Source organism: Pezoporus flaviventris, unplaced genomic scaffold, assembly GCF_033815535.1.
Source record: "Pezoporus flaviventris isolate CSIRO_AGI_PZ_B2104156 unplaced genomic scaffold, CSIRO_AGI_Pfla_v1 ptg000086l, whole genome shotgun sequence".
NCBI lineage: Eukaryota > Metazoa > Chordata > Aves > Psittaciformes > Psittacidae > Pezoporus > Pezoporus flaviventris.
In genome coordinates this window covers 1,671,068-1,687,214 of record NW_026892634.1, presented here as the reverse complement: position 1 = coordinate 1,687,214, position 16,147 = coordinate 1,671,068, and positions in this window count along the sequence as shown.

Genomic DNA, 16,147 nt, shown 5'->3' with positions numbered 1-16,147 from the left:
AAAAATTATGGGTACAATGTCCAAAACTGTAGTAAAATCTCAACTGTTTTACATTAGCCATGGTGCAAGAAAGAAAACTTCCTTGTGCACTCACAGGAAATACAGACACCAAAATTCAATCCAAAGGGGCAGAAGTACAAATAAAAGGAACAGTTAAAATCCTGGAAAGCAAAATGAAAATATTAAAAAATTTTAATTAATTACTTAGATTGAAAAATTGAATTAAGTGCCAATACTTTTCTCAGAGATACTTAAAGAACTGTAGTTTAGAAATCTCCCTCCCCTTTTAAAATATGTGGTTAAATGCAAATTGCCTTCCTGAAGACTTGCTGAAGTTATATTAATTACTTATCTGGTGAAGCCTACTCAGAATTTGGGGGGGGTTTGCTATTTTTATTCCACAGACCCTCAGTGAGCTGAGGAAGGACTACTTTGCTATGAATGAGTAACGGTACTGTACCTCTCATGCCACTGCTGCCAGTGCACAAACAGATCCCCAGAATTCTACTCTCCCAAACCTTCAAAACAAGATGGAAACAGACTGCAGTACGTCTGATTTAAATGAATTTCAGAAACTCCAGGGCCACTTCTGCCATGAACAACTGTCCTTCTGGATCACAAAAGAGCTTCAAATCACACCATGCACACATCGCAAGCTCATGCTGAGCTCTGGCTTCAGCACAGCAGACTCACTCCTGTTGATTCAGCTGTGTGCGTGTAACCGTCACTGATTCCTTCTAATTGCAACTGCTTCTGTTACACATTTTGTCTAAGCTCTGCTGTTTCCCACCCACACAGGCTAAACAGTAGAAATGCCTTCCCATCAAACTTTACAGGGCCATCTTAACAGATATGGAAACACAGACAAGTATGTCGTGGCTGGACTCATCTTCAGGAAAACATTTTTCTTATCAGTGCTTCAGTATCTGCCTTTTCTAATGAAACTCATTAGGAAAAGGTGTTTTAAAACTGTTTACATAACATACTTACTGACTGGAAATTCTGATTGGAAACCTATGCAGATTAAATACATTTCTAATATCTTTTGGTTAAATTTGCTCTGATAACTAGATATAAAATAAATCGGGGTGATTAAGAAATTTTCTTTACACAGACACAAAATATGTGGGTTGAGACAAGCTGCTCTAACCTTTCCTGTCATGAAAAGGAGGAGGGAAGATTTCTAAACTACAGTTCTCCCAGAATTACAACTTTAATAAGGAAGAGGATGTTCCCTATACTGCTCTGACAGACATGGTAAGAAATGTGTACAATCATTTCTGGAAGGACACTCAGTAACCTGGGGATAAGTGAAAACACTCCATTTGTCAAGATCTAGAAAAATGTATCTGCTATTCTCTGTCACAAAAACTGGTTTTAGTCTGCTAGATATTGTGGGGGAAATAAAAGGGTAAAACCTGAGTTTCCGTGCTGATAAGAACAATGTTCCCAGAAGAGTAATTTCCATTTGCAAAAGTAGGCTCAGTTTGTTAAAATGAATCCATGTATTCTTAAAATTAATACAGATACCTTATGCTTATCTTCAGTATTCAGGCCTGAATATGATCTTACAAAGAAATAGAAGAACATCACAAATGAGACAAAAGACTTACAGGTATTCATGCATATTACCATATGCATAATTCTCAGGGACATGATTTGTTCATAACCTCCATTTATGGAAATTATGAATTAAACACTGATAAACAATAGACACTTTTGCCATTGCTTCTTGCAAGTATGCCTATGTTTCCTTGTTAGTCCATACTGGTTACAATTTTTTTTGCTATAATCTATTTTATAAACAGACCCCTCATCCTTTCTCTTCATTGTCAGGTATCATGATGTCAAGCACCATGTTTTACCAGCAGGAGTAAGTCTGATAGTGTTAATCATTATCTGTGGCATAAGGAAATCAAACTGAATGGCAGCTAGAAGACAAAGCTGATTGTGCAGGAAACAAGCATGTTAGTAATCGGTACTTCTCAGAAAAAAACCGTAACAGATGCATTGCTGTTAGGTGGGAATTTGTTAGAGCACCAGTATATGAAATAACATTTACACAATTGAGGCCTGGGTTTTCTTTCTGTTTGGTTTGATTAGGTGGCTTTGTTTTTTTTTGTTTGTTTGTTGTGTGTGTGTATGTGTGTGTGTTGTTTTTTTTTGTGTGTGTGTGTGTTTTGTTTTTTGTGGTGGTTTTTCTTTTTGTTTGTTTGGTTGGTTTGGTTTGTTTTGGGTTTTGGATTTTTGTTTTTTTAAATCAGCTTATAATAGCCAGGCTGGCAGTAGCAAACCAATAATAACAGGGCAAAATAACCCAAGGAAAGGCTGGCCTTCATAATGGCTTGTCACACTGGTGCTGCTGGAGCTGGAAAAGCTCCAGTCTGGGGTCAGCATGGGACACCACAGCAGGGCTGATGCCAAAATAGGGTATGCTTACACAAGCTTTTATGAGCGAAGAGGAACCTCAATCTGCCTAATGCTCCCATCCAAGTCTAAACAATATGACTGATTTTTGGCACGTGGACAAATAAAAGGTAATAACCCTAATGCAGCCTGGAATAAAGGCAGAACAATTTTGCCCCTACCTGCAAAACACTCCTGAAACGTACCCTGTGGATCCATTAGATAGGGCTGGGCTGTATGCTAGCACACCTATACAGCTTCTGAAATTGAGCTGGCTTCTTTTTGCAGCTGGGAGCATAGAGAAAATGAACAGATGCTTGCCTGCAGCCAAGGATATACCCATACTGACCACTCTCATAGGCATGCTGTACTTGCAGAATACCTTAAACAAGTTGTGGCTTTCACCTGCAAATAAGACTATTTCCATTCCTATTTATGTAAAATCTAAATGACATCAGGAGTAATCCAGGAGCTCATGTGCACACTGCAGTTGCTTCCAGCCTAACCCCAACCCAGGGCTGAAGCTTGTTCACTTTCATTAAATAGCTGCTGTTTGTAGAGTGGAGGTAGGAGGCTATAACCACTCAGTTTTGCTTTCTGTGTCTATTTGGAAATGGCAAGGCTCGTTAAACTTCAGCAGCCAAGTTGCTAGCTGTCTTATCCACGAATACCATACAGATGATCTTATTAGCCACTACTTTGCATTGGGCAATACAAATTTAAAACCAGACTTTCTATCTGGCAGCATGCACCAACTCAACTCTAAACAACATCATTGCTCAGAGGAACAGTAAGAACAGGAAAGTGCAGCTAGTGATTAAAGTGCCATTGTCCCAGGAGACAGACATTTTCTAGGCAACGTTCAGCAAACCACATTGGTTCCCCCATTTAAGCCAAATTTCAGAAGTGTTAGGATTCCTTTCTGTCCTCCTTTAACCCTGGTACTGACTGATTCTTCTTCCCTCCGTTTCATTACTAACTTACAGTGATTCACCTGTGGGTGCTGAATTATCCCCAGATTAGTCTTACTAGAAAAGAAATAAGCAGTTTTCTGCTGGCGTACCTCTCTGAACCAGCTCATGTCTGAGTCACCTGAGGACCAGCCCTGGCCCACTGCTCCAGATCAGCTCCTTTGACTAGGCTCCTTCCCGCTTACAAGGGACCAGCTTGCTGCTTGTAAGCAATGCTTCAAGCCCTCTGACTTGTTGTGCAAAGCCTTGTGCACAGCAGGTTTGTTTCAGCTCCACTGATCACCTGGTGGAAAGGAAGGAGGGTCTCCTTCCAGACAGCTGTGGTGGAAGTGTCCCGGAATAGGAGGACGTTTGAAGGCTCCCCTGGCTCACAGGAGAGGAAACAAACTCAGAGTATGGAGCTGAAGTTGGGCATACTCCCCCATTCAAAATCCCACAAAGCTTCAGGACTGGCTTCATCACAGCAGAACAACAGAGTTTGTGGGGAACAGATTAAGGAACAGCCCTAGTCTGCTCTTGTAGTATAAATATCTTCCACCAGTTTCTTCATCACTGTGTATCCTGTGTGTGCTTCCCTACAGCAGGGGAAGATATTCCTCAAGTAGGCAGCTTGGGAAGCCCATTTCCTATCCCCAGATGCCCACCTCTGTTGTGATGTAGAAAAGACATCATTCAGTTCGGGATGCTCAGCTGAATTGTTTCATTCCTGTTTCATATCTTACAAGTACATATTTCTTGGGCATTGAAAAGCTCTCTGTATGATTCAGTAATCCCAAGCACAATTATGGTCTGTGTTTCCCATTTCTCCCCATAATAAAAGTTTTACATGAAGAACAAATAAAAACACACTGCTGAGAAAGGGACACAATTCAAATTAATTGTAAATAAGAGGAAATATTGAAAACACACTTGGAACATGGAAGTTCATCTCCTTTATTGATCTCTGACATAACCAAAGAGGTATCACCATGATTACAAAGGCACCCCAGGCTGATGTTCAAGCATGGGGACCTACTGCACCAGGCAATGTAGAAACACAGAAGGGTGACTGAAATCCTTGTCCTGAATTGTTTAGGGTGTGCAGGCTGGCAGTGAACAGAGAAAAGGAAAACACAAAAGCAGAATGATGATGTCGGTAAATACAGTGGTTCTACCACCTGTATTTTAGAATGGGAAGGCTGCCAAGGAAACAAAAAGTGTGACGTAAATACCAGAAAAAGGGAAGAACAGAGAAGTGCAAGACTTCAAGGCATAAAAAAAGAGGAAGACAAGGAAATGTGAAAGGATGCTAAGGTGCCAAGACTAGCAAAGTAGACATACTCCAGATCAGAAACAGACATGCCTGAAACAGATTTAACATGGTTTTGTTACAATTGTGATGTGGCTGTTACCATTTTAAATTCCATCTTCAAATGCCATTCCTCATATTTTTCAATGAAAAAGGCCTGGTAAAACTACTTAGAATTAACAAGTCTTACATCAAATACTGAGTTTTTCAACATGAAGTCCACACAAAGGATACCACATCCAAGCATTTTGTTCTGACACTTCCAGGGAAATTTTTTTTTTTTTTTTTTAATTTTCCACTAAAGACTTTAATTTCAGATTGGAATCAAGTACCAAGATACCAGAATTTTTAATGTTACTAAAAATTCCCATTTTGAGAGTTTATCCAAGAGAGCTCTGATAGTCATGCTAAGCTTCAGGAAGAAACAGCTCTTCCCTCTCTCCCCCTCCTTCTCCCTCAAAACCTCAACAAAACCCTATCTTTGACCATCATCAGGCCAGCAAGATTTTTATATTAAACAATACCCTCAGGCACTATGGGCTATTCAGCTGAATTAAGGCAAAGGGACTGCTGGCAGGCTTAAAAATAGGCATGTGTTTAAGAGCTTTGCTGGCTTTGTTGCTGCAGTCACAAAAAGGAAGTTGAAGAGGCATCAATCTGGACTTCATCAATATCTCCAAGAGACAAAATATAACTACAATTAGTAATTCATTCTGGTCTACAGTGTCTTTCAGGAAGCTTAACTGAGAGCAAAGTGAGATAGTAGCTTTTTTTTTCCCTTCCTGTTATTTTATATTAATGTGAAAACAGGTTAGGTAATCAGAAGAGTGAGACAAAAGACACTGTGCTGTGGGAAGGGATGTATCATAGTAAGGGAAGTGAGGAATAACTACAGCACAGCACTGAGTGGACTGAGGATAACCTATGGGTAAATTCCGTGATAAGCGTTATAATTTGTATTATCACTTTGGTAATTTTCAGGATTTCAATTTTGTGACAAGCCTTCCTGCACATTGTCAGTAATATTTTTCCTACCTTTAAGACTGTGACCCTAAACAGCAGCAGTATTTCTTCCTGCCAGCTTCCACAGGGAAAGGAACCTAGCAGAAAGCTTCCCACTTGGCAGTGGAAATCTGCTGTGCTTACCTTTGTAATGCTTTCACATACTTTTCCTCAGTCTATAACCTATGTTCTGGCTCTTTTGGGCTTGCTCTAGCTAGCTGCAGTCATCTTTAGGGTAATATGTCATTCGATCAATGATGGTCTGAGGATGAATCCATTCAGAATGTTGGCAAAAACAACCCCTCTGAATTTGTATCAAGGGACTCAGAGAAAAAAGTAACTGTAAAGAACAAGCTATGCAGATGCTAACTGTGTTTCAAATGTAGACGATGTTTCTAATGCTATGCACATGTCTGAAAGAATTTCTATCTACTGCAGAGAATTAATACTCCATACAAATTCAGGAAGTGATGGAAAATAGAGAGCAGACATATGTCAATTTTCCTTTTAAATAAGCTGCATATTTCAGCAACAACATGCTAGATTTTCCTTCTTCCCCACTGTCTTTGTCTTTGTTGTTTTCTGTTTCTCTCCTGCTTTTCCTTCTGACGTGCAACAGTGCAACCCTGCAGGCTGTGAACATATATATTACAGTTAGTGTTACAAGAGAGCTGAGGCACCAGAAACAATGTAGGCATGTTAACACAGAAGATAAATTAGCATGTATGAAGACCAAAGTCAAAGCACAACCTCTTCCTGAGTTTGCCCAGTGCTGCACCCAAAGGTTAGGCAAAGCAGGACTGTGTTTTTTTTTCTCCATGAGGTCTTCATCCATATGCCACAGTGGCCCCCAACAGTGGGGAAGAGCAACTGAGCAAGCTAGAAAATCATACCCCTGATTTCCCCATTGCTGTCCATGTTTTCTCCTCCTGTATTCCATATAGTCAGTGCTGCTCTCCTGTCCCCTGCAACAGCGTGATACTAGGCTGTGATATTCTTGTGGTGGAACTCTGTCAGAGGGCTGTGTAATACAGCTATTGTTACCTCTTTAATCTTCAACTGCATATAGAGCATTTGAAGCTAACCCTACTCCAGTAGTGTCAAAAAAGGATGTAAAATAAACAGCATTCCTTTCTACTGTCCAGCCCCTTCAGACAGACTGCACTCAGACAGGGTCCTGAGGATCAGTATCCATAGTATCTGCAGCTAACCAGTGGTGGAAGGAGGAATTTTAGAAGAAAGTTTGTGGCTGCAACACAGAATGTGCTATCATACCTGCAATAATTAGCTGTGCTATCTTTGGAGGAGCTCTCTAGGGTACCATGATATGCATTGCCCTGTGCCATTTCAACATGTTCCAGAATTCTTAATTACCTGCTCACACAGAGGTGGTGTGACACCACACCGGTGCTCTGATGAACACTCTACAGCAAGGTTCATCGAAGGGGGGAAAAATAGCAGAAACCATCTTAGAAGCTACATCTTACAGGAAGCCACGTGACCATCAGCATGCTACGGGACAAAAGGCAGCCCACCTTCCCAGCCTTATACAGGGCTAAGCAGTCCAGACAGGACCCAAAGCATGTTCCCTTCTTTCTGCAGGTAGCCATGAGAAGGTAAGGCACAAAGACTCACCAGACTGTTGCACAACAGGCACATTCAGGAAAGAGGAAGAAAACAGTGGAAACCAGCAGAAACCAAGGTATTGTTTTTGTACCACACCTCAGAGAGAATACAGAACTTTACGAAGGCAAGACCAAAGGCACTTTGAGGAGCCCTCTACAGCATTTCATCCTCATGCAAAGAGGAGAAGGCAGCTCTGTCAGTACATACACCACAAGAACTATAAATATCCTGATGTGTTTTAATAAGTATTATATGCAAAATCATATTGTGATAGACCAAAATAGCTTTCATCCTAATTACAGACATTTTAAGTAGTAGGTATTACTCACCCATTTAACGCTCAAGCCTGTGACCTGCTAGGCAGTTTGAAACATACTTGAACTCCTGCTGTGGACAGAGCCTGTCTTTAATGAAGAAGTGAAGGCTACACGGAAGTTATGGGCTTGATACAAAATTTACTTGTGAAATCCTGTGTCCTATAATAAGCAAGAGATCAGAACAAATTATAGACAAGGGCCCTTCTTGTTGGGAAATCTTGCTACTAGCTAATCTGTATGTTTGCAGATGGGTCTATCACCTGAGCAGGCCTGTAACTGCTGCTCACAAGTACTCCCTCATCTGGAATTTTCCAAACAGACATTATACACCCAAGATACTGTCACAGTAGTCATTAACATGGAAAGACAAGTTGCAAGCCAGCTGCTTCATCAGCATAATGGGCAGCAACAGACTAAGCCATTAGCAATTAATTAAAGATCAATGACATTTAAAAACCTAAAGAATGCATATCTCAGACCATTTGTAATCATCAAATAAGATAAAGCAAGCCATAACCCTGTTAGTTGTTGTCTGCTACTGCGCTTCCCTCTGTCCTCCTGCTTTACAGACAGTGGAGATGCAGGAGAGTTGGTTACCTACAGGACTGCTCTTAGGATCAGCACCAGATGAGGCCAACAGCATGTGCTGGCAGCCTTGTTTGAAGCCCACTGTCATGAGTCATCATCAATGAGTTTTTCTGTTTATCTCAGTGGGCATTGGATGGGCTGTAAATGTCCTTGCCAAAATCAGTAATTTCTAATAGATAAATATCCTCTGCTTTCAGGGGTTTTGTGACTTTGAATTAGCTAGATTATTCTGTGCAGTCAGAGTTGGGACATTACTCAGTGCACTTCCTGCATGTGCTATCAACAGCCCACATCCAATGATGAGTGAAACGCAGGGTTAAAATTTTTAAAGACTTGTTGACACTAGAACTCCTGAGCAGTTTCATAATCCCTTACACCTACAAGTGTTACAATCTGTGGCTATGAAAAGGAAAACCAAATAAAACAAAACAGAAAAAAGGCAAAAGGATATGAAACTCTGTGGCTGAATCTCAAATGGCTAGGGTTTGCCGTAACTTCTGTTAACAGAAAGAAACTCTGCGTCTTGCCTTCTCTCCCAACCACTTAAAAGTCCTGAAGGTGGTTATGGCTGAGTCATCAGATGGATCACTTTAATCTGGACATCTTTAGTAGGTATTTTTGTTTCTTTTGATGATAGAGTTAAAATAAATTGTAGAATCATAGAACAGTTTGGGCTGGACGGGACCTAAAAGCTCAACTACTTCCAACTGCACTGCCATGGATCAAGTTGCCCAAAGCCTCATCCAACCTGGCCTTGAACACTGCCAGGGATGGGGCAGCCACAGCTTCTCTGGGCAACCTGTGCCAGCCTCTCACCACACTCATAGGGAAGAACTTCTTCCCAATATCTCATCTAAATCTACCCTCTTTCACTCTAAAGGTATTCCCCCTAATTAATCTCCGTGCAGATAATGCACTCCTCCCAGAGACAGCCATTCCTATTTCCACGTGCCAAATTATACTTTCTTCATTCACTCGGACTCCCAGCTGTCCTTCCAAAACACAAGACAAGCAGCCCACAAACAAGCCAGGGCCGGAAGCCGCTAACCGCCGAGTGACTCACGTACCGTCCCGCCCGTTCGCCTGGCTCCACGGCACTTCGCGGCCATCAGCCCACGCTCACGCACGGGCGGCCTTCTCCTTCTCCTCCTCCTTTTCCTCCTCCTCCTTCTCGCGGAGACGGGACGCGTCCTCTCCTCCTCCTCCAGATGCTGCTTTCTCCGGCGCTGTCGCGGTCTGTCTCCACAGACGGACTGTGAAGGGGCTGCGGGGATGAGCGCTGGGGCGGGAGCTCGTCAACTTCAGGGTCGCTGCCGGGCCGGACACCAGCGGCGTGAGCGAGGCCTGCGGGAGACGCGCCAGAAGCGCGTGGTCGCACCGGCGGCGCTGCCGCCGCCTCCCGCAACTCATTGACCCACACGGTGGCGGAGGCGGCGCGGTGCGGCCCAGGTCCCGCCCCGCAGCGCCGCCGCCTGCACAGCACGGACGGATTCGACCCGACTCTGCTCGGCCGGTGCAGAGGCTCCGTCAGCAGCGGCTCCACGAGCTCTCTCCTCTGCCCTGCCTGCGAACCAGCGCCTATGGCACCTTTAACCGGGGCTCACCCCGTGCCTAGCGGCAGGCAGGGCAAAACCCGCCGGCTGGCGGCAGCCGCGTGTGAGCCTTAGTGTAAACGGGAGCAGGGCGAGCCCCAAGTCTGGATGAAAGACGAAACAGAACAAACACCACACACGCCTTCCCCCCACCCCCTCCCACCCCCCCCCCCCCAAAAAAAAAAAACAAACCCAAAAAACCAAACCAACCAACCAACCAAAAAACCCAAAACAAACAAAACCAAACCAGCCAAACAAAAACCCCCATAACAAAATACAACTAAAAAAAAATAAGAGAGAAAAAAACCCCACCACCCTCACCAAAACCAAACATGGAGACAAAACGAGCAAACAGCAACAACAAAAAACCCTACAACACAAACATGGAAAAGCAATCAGTTTTTTTTTGTCACAAAGAAGTTAAATCCTCAAAATACCCATTTCTTGGTACTCCGATACATAAAGCTTTTCTGAAGCCTGCTACTACACTTGGGACCCTGCGAAGCTTGCGTTGATGTCATTAAGAATGTTTGAGCCTCTGAAACTCAGTTAAAGATGTACCTGAAATGACAGCTCCAAGTTCCTAAGATAGCAATAAGTGACCTAAAGGAAACCTGGAGGCCAATATTTTTGTTTGCTTCATTATAGTTCTCCATTTCAAGCAACCTTTCTTTCCTTGATCAAAACCAAATGAGCATTGTGGGGCTGTGGTAGTATCTATTTTGCCATATTTTAATAAAACTGCTATGCTCTTTTTATATAGTTGCACATTAGAACACCAAGATAAATTTAAATTTTGCTAGAAGCGTAATGAGGTGGTCTGTTTTCCCCTCAGTGGAGAAAAAACACCCCTACATTTTCCCCTGGCTGTGTGTTCACCCCTGTGACACTGGTGCTCTTCCACGAGGACACAGAAGCTGCATGTAGGTGCTACCTGTGTACTAAAATAAAAGGAGGGGGCCCAACAGTGGTTGTTGGAGTCACTCTGCAAACTGTGGCAGAAGGCAGGTGAGTAAAATTAAGAAGAAAGTAGATGTTCACTGGACCTGGGACATTAATAAAGCCACTTGGAAGCCAGTCTTGCAAACAGATTTGTGGTGACAGTCCTTACCATCATGGAGACCTTGCTGCAATGGATGCCTCATCTTCTAGAGTAGAAGCTTCAGTATGCATCTTGACCTACACAAATCAAACCTACGCATAAGAACATGGTTGTAGTTAAAAGACCACTTTCTGGTCTTTAAGTAACTGAATTCTGCAGTGATAGTTCGCAAGCACTAAATAAGACTGCTTTATGAGACACAGAATTAATGAACCTGCTTACCGGTCGATTTATGTACTTTATCCCATAAGCTTCCTTCCACTGCAGCAACATGACTCCTTGACATATTTGCTGTGATACACCTTTCTGGATGAGATGTTAAGTGTCACTGCCAGTACAGAGCTACCTGTCCACTGGGGAAACGGATGGAGAGATTTCTGTCTCTGGAGGAAACTTGTAGGAATGTAATAACTGGGGAAAAGCAAACAAACAAACTAAACAAACATAAAACCCCCACAACAAAAAAAAAGAAAAAAGAAAAAAAGAAAAAAAACCACAACCAACCAACCAACCAAAAAAAAAAAAAAGCCCACCAAAAAAAACCCAACAGTTGGGTCACTTTGTTGAACTGCTCCCTGAGTTAAACGTTCGTGGGAAGGAACAAGAGGAGTCAGAGAGGAAATGGATAAGGGAAGGAAAAGAACTGGACTAATACAGGGTTACATGTTCCAAGTCTAATTGCTGTAGAAGACAGGCCAAAAATATTTCCTCTTTATTAAGGTCCTGAATTAAAGCTGACAATTTTACATGCCCTGATCACCAACATATCTGGATGCATTCCAGTAATGCATATTGCACGTTGCTCTTTCATCTTCTCCCCAGAAGTGGCTGTAGTTCTGTCTCCAAGCTGTAGGGTATGACTGGGGGGGACTTGTTTCACATCCTGCTTGTAGAATTTTGATCAACCATATGCACTCCAGAAGACAGCATCAAGGCAAAATGTGGAAGGTCTGGAGTGCCCTCAGTCCCTTCAGTTCATTTCACAGACCAGACAGACAAGGCATCTTGGGCATGTGTCACGCATTACCTGCAGATGACTAAGACCTCAAATTTGATCTGAAATGCTATAGGAGGTGAGGGTAGAGGGCAGAGTGGTTTTGTTGTTCTTAGCATGCCTTTTGCCAAGGCAGTGCAAGTCAGTATACAGTTGGAATTCCCTAATTGCTGAAAATTTCCTGTTCAGGTGATTCTCACAGATCATCTTGACCTGCAAGAACTCAGGTTTGGGTAGCCAGGGTCCAGCAGCTTCACAGGAATGGGATGGAGACATCTTGCCAGCAGGACGTGACAGAAAGGAGACATGATACTGGTACAGCATAGACTGGAAAAGCTGACTGGAAAGTGATGCTGTCGCTAAGCAAAAAAAAAAAAAAAAAAAAAAAAAAAAAAAAATTCTATGCTCTTGCCACTTCCACATGTGGCATTGTTTACTTCCATGTGCTGCTGCACTCATAGCTAATCCAGATGGCCATGTGATTAAGGATGAATATGCACACAAGTTGAAGTAGAGTTTAATACCTTCAGAACTGGCTAAGCCTGCATGCAGATTTTTTAACTTGGGAAGTTAGACTAATAAGAGAGATACAAATTATTAAATAGATGAGAACCATACTTTACAGAAGGAGCTTTCTTTAAGGAAAGGAGGGAATCAAGTTATGTGTCAAAGGCAAGTTTCTATGAGAAGACACTGCTAGGAGTGTTGTGCTTAAAGATACAACCTCTGATGTGTTCTGTGTGTAATTTAAAGATGTAAATAGTCAGAGAAGTAGAACAATACAAGAAAGTAAGCCTGGTGGGTATTTGTTATTTATAGTTACTGGAAGAAGACAGGACTTTCTGTATGTGCTTTTTAGTTGGACAGAAATAGGAAGTAAGTTCATCTTGTATTCAAGCTCATTTAACATTATAGGGATAGTACATCATGGAGCTTTGCATTCCTGCCAATGTTCACTGTCAAAAGAGTAAATTGCCAGTTTTCACATAGTTGCATATGCCTCCATACATATATATTCAGCAGAGGCATATGCCTTCTTGTTGTAAGGTTATAATTTAACACATTTGATCAGAAAGATGGCTGTGCTGGAAACCTGCTTCATTTCTAATAATAAAAAAAAAAAAAAAGAAACCCCCTTTAAATTTACGTAGGATACATCCTTTGTTGATTTTTGAAAATGAAGGTGGCTGACCTGCCTGTCATGCTAAGTCACACAAGCACTTGCTCAGTCTCTTCATGTGTCAGAGGAATGGAAAATAAGTAATTATTTGAGATAAAATTCTGGTCCCATTGAGGTTAATAAATTATTTTTCCTATGGGATCACAAATTCACATGGCTATTTTTAGCTATTTTTAGCTGATAATGGCAGTTAAATGGAAGATGACACTGAAATACTTTCCGGTCTAATGCACTACTTAGAACTCTTGGTGTTCACATGTGAAGATAGTCATCGAATGCCTTATTATTCCAATGAGTAGTGCTGCTGGTTTCAGAAGAGAAGGTGGCCTCCTGGAGTACTTTCTTCAGTATTTTTTATTCCTTGGAGAAGGTAACACAGAAGGTAGTAACATCTTCATCAACTTTGACACAACCTAACTTTGCAATGAGAAATCTACAGTAGCCTACAGTCCAAATGAGCTGTCAGACTCTTTCCCATCATCTCATCCTGCAGTGCTTTTATCTAGAACCTATTGTAGCACAGCTCACTCTTTGAGGTGTGCTACCAAGGCTTTACATTGATATGTTTCAACTTTCTGTCTTTGTATCTGAGCTCAGGAGAACAGGGCTTCCACTCCCTTAAAACCTTAGAATGGTAACATCTTCTCAGATACCAGAGAAAGTTTTGGCAATGTATCCATTTTGGCTTTGGAAGGACAGGGTGGCGTTTGGAGAGAAAATGGCTGGCAGTGGTCTTTTCATGCCACAGAAGAGTCACCTCAGAGTCCAAGCCTGTTCCTTGCACTTTAGTCTGTAATGACCTTTCTCACACGTCTGAACCTGCTGCTTGTGTTGACAAGGAAAATAGGGTTGAGGCATGCACAAGGCAGCGGTTTGTTTGATTATACACCAGAAGAGTTAGAAGAAGCAGCCACCTGTTCTCTGTACGTTAAACACAGCGTGCACCCACAGCAAGAACTAATGGAAAACCTGCATCTCACAGATAAAGGCTATGCCATATGCAAAACTTATTATAAAAATCCCATTTTTATAATCCCACTTTACAAAACAAAGAGGGGGGGGGGAAGGAATTCTGGCTCTGGCTACAGAAGAAAACCTCCACAGTCTGAATGAATAAGGAACAAGGGATTAATAGTATGTTATGTGATTAAGAAGTTTGCTTTTAGCTTCCTTTTTCTTTCCAAATCAGACCTTATTAAAAATAAAAGAAAGACAAATTGGTCTCCAATGACTATTCCAGCCTCTGTCAGTGATGTGTATTTGGAAATGGGGCAAGTCCACATAACCTCTGTCCTCCGTATCTTTGAGATAATGATGTTATATTTTAGAAAAGCACTTGAGCTATGTCTGACACATGCCGAATGCCCGTTCTCATTACAAAATCTCAGTAAAGTAAAAACCTGGGCCCCCCTGAAACCATCTCAGCTTATAGAAGGAAAGCAAATGGCACTTGTTTGCCAATACAGAGGTAATTCAGACCTATTTAACAGTTAATTCGTGGTACAGTTCGGAATCTGACTGTAGCATTATGAACTGCAGAAAGTAAAGGTTTTGTCTACAGGGTCCTGTTCTGTAAATGGTGCTGAAAAGCATGGTGAGTAGGGCAAAGCTATACTGCAACATACAATCCAAGAAGCATCTTGCTATTTCAAGTTTTGCCTTTTTTTTTTTTTTTTTCATGTTGGGGAAAACATCACATTTAACACTTTGCCAGGTTACTCCAGGTCACTCACTTTTTTTTTTTTTAACATCTCCTCAACTTACTTTTCCTCTACAATGTAAATGACCACTATCAGGGTAAAGCAAGAGGCTCTACAGGTAAAGTAAGGCTGCAAAAAAATAAACTAATTACTTCAAGTCAGGATGAGTGTTTTTCTTTAGAAGCAGCAGTTGGCTGCAATTTTGGTTTTAGACCAGTTACAGAATTACTGATAGAAAGACCTAAACATGTTTAAGGAGATGTTTAAACTTCTAAGCTTCTCTTTAGCTCTTGCAACTCTACTAAATCCATTCTGCTGGATACCACGCTCTCTTCTGCTGACCTCTCCCCTCTTTCTGCACTCTCAGAGGAAGATGAGTGCTTGAAATCAAAGCTGTTGAAGTCCTTTGTATCACAGGGTACAGTTAGATGCTGTGTCTGAACTTACCTAAAGCTCTCTGCTATAAAAAAGGCACAGCTCTCTCCCACGGGAACTCTTGGATACTTCCACACCATTTTCTGAGTGGACTTTAGTTGCGGAACTAGAAGAAAATTTATTTCTCACTGCCCACTGTCCAGAGAATTTTCATCTTGCAGAATACGTCAGAACTGCATTGCAAATGAGCTGTCAAACACTAAAGACAATGTAGGATGGGCTGTAAAGGAACTGCCCATCTTCACCACAGATCAGCTGGCTTCTTATTGAACCATACTCCAAAAGCTAAAGTCCAAAATCAATCCTGCTGAATTTCAATTTGCTATTCTAACTGGGTACTGTGCCACAAATCTCCCAGTGAAGACTCAGTATCACCATGGTAGAAAGAACATAAATGAAGAAGGTAGGGATTAGTTTCTGTGCTTCAGGATCTATTAATTAGATAAAAAATACCAACATCTTTCTCCAGCACTTATTACAGACTGTTTAACTTAAACCAATTAACTTTCCCTTAACCTACTTTTCTCCTTCTCCTGCAAATACATTGAACTTAGCCGTTCTGTCTGCCTATCTACTTCACATCCCTACATTGCCAATTATGCACTTAAAGAACTGTAGTAACCCTTGATATAGTGGTACTCTTGCCACATGATAAAATAGATTTGCAGTTGTTTTGTAAATAACACAGAACTTTAGTCCATAGGACCAACCACTGTTCCCATAACATCAGAAAAACAGGTTTTCTCTATTCAGTGTATTTGTAATGATGAATTATGACACAAGCATCCCTAAGCAGGGTAAAAAGACCATATATTAATACTGACTTTTCCAAGAAGACAACTGGAGCCTAAGGAAGAAGTTGCATCTCTTAGGCAAGGAAATTTTTTAAGACATTCATGGGGTTACTTTCATTTTATATTTTGAAATTAGTAGCATTCAGAGAGAC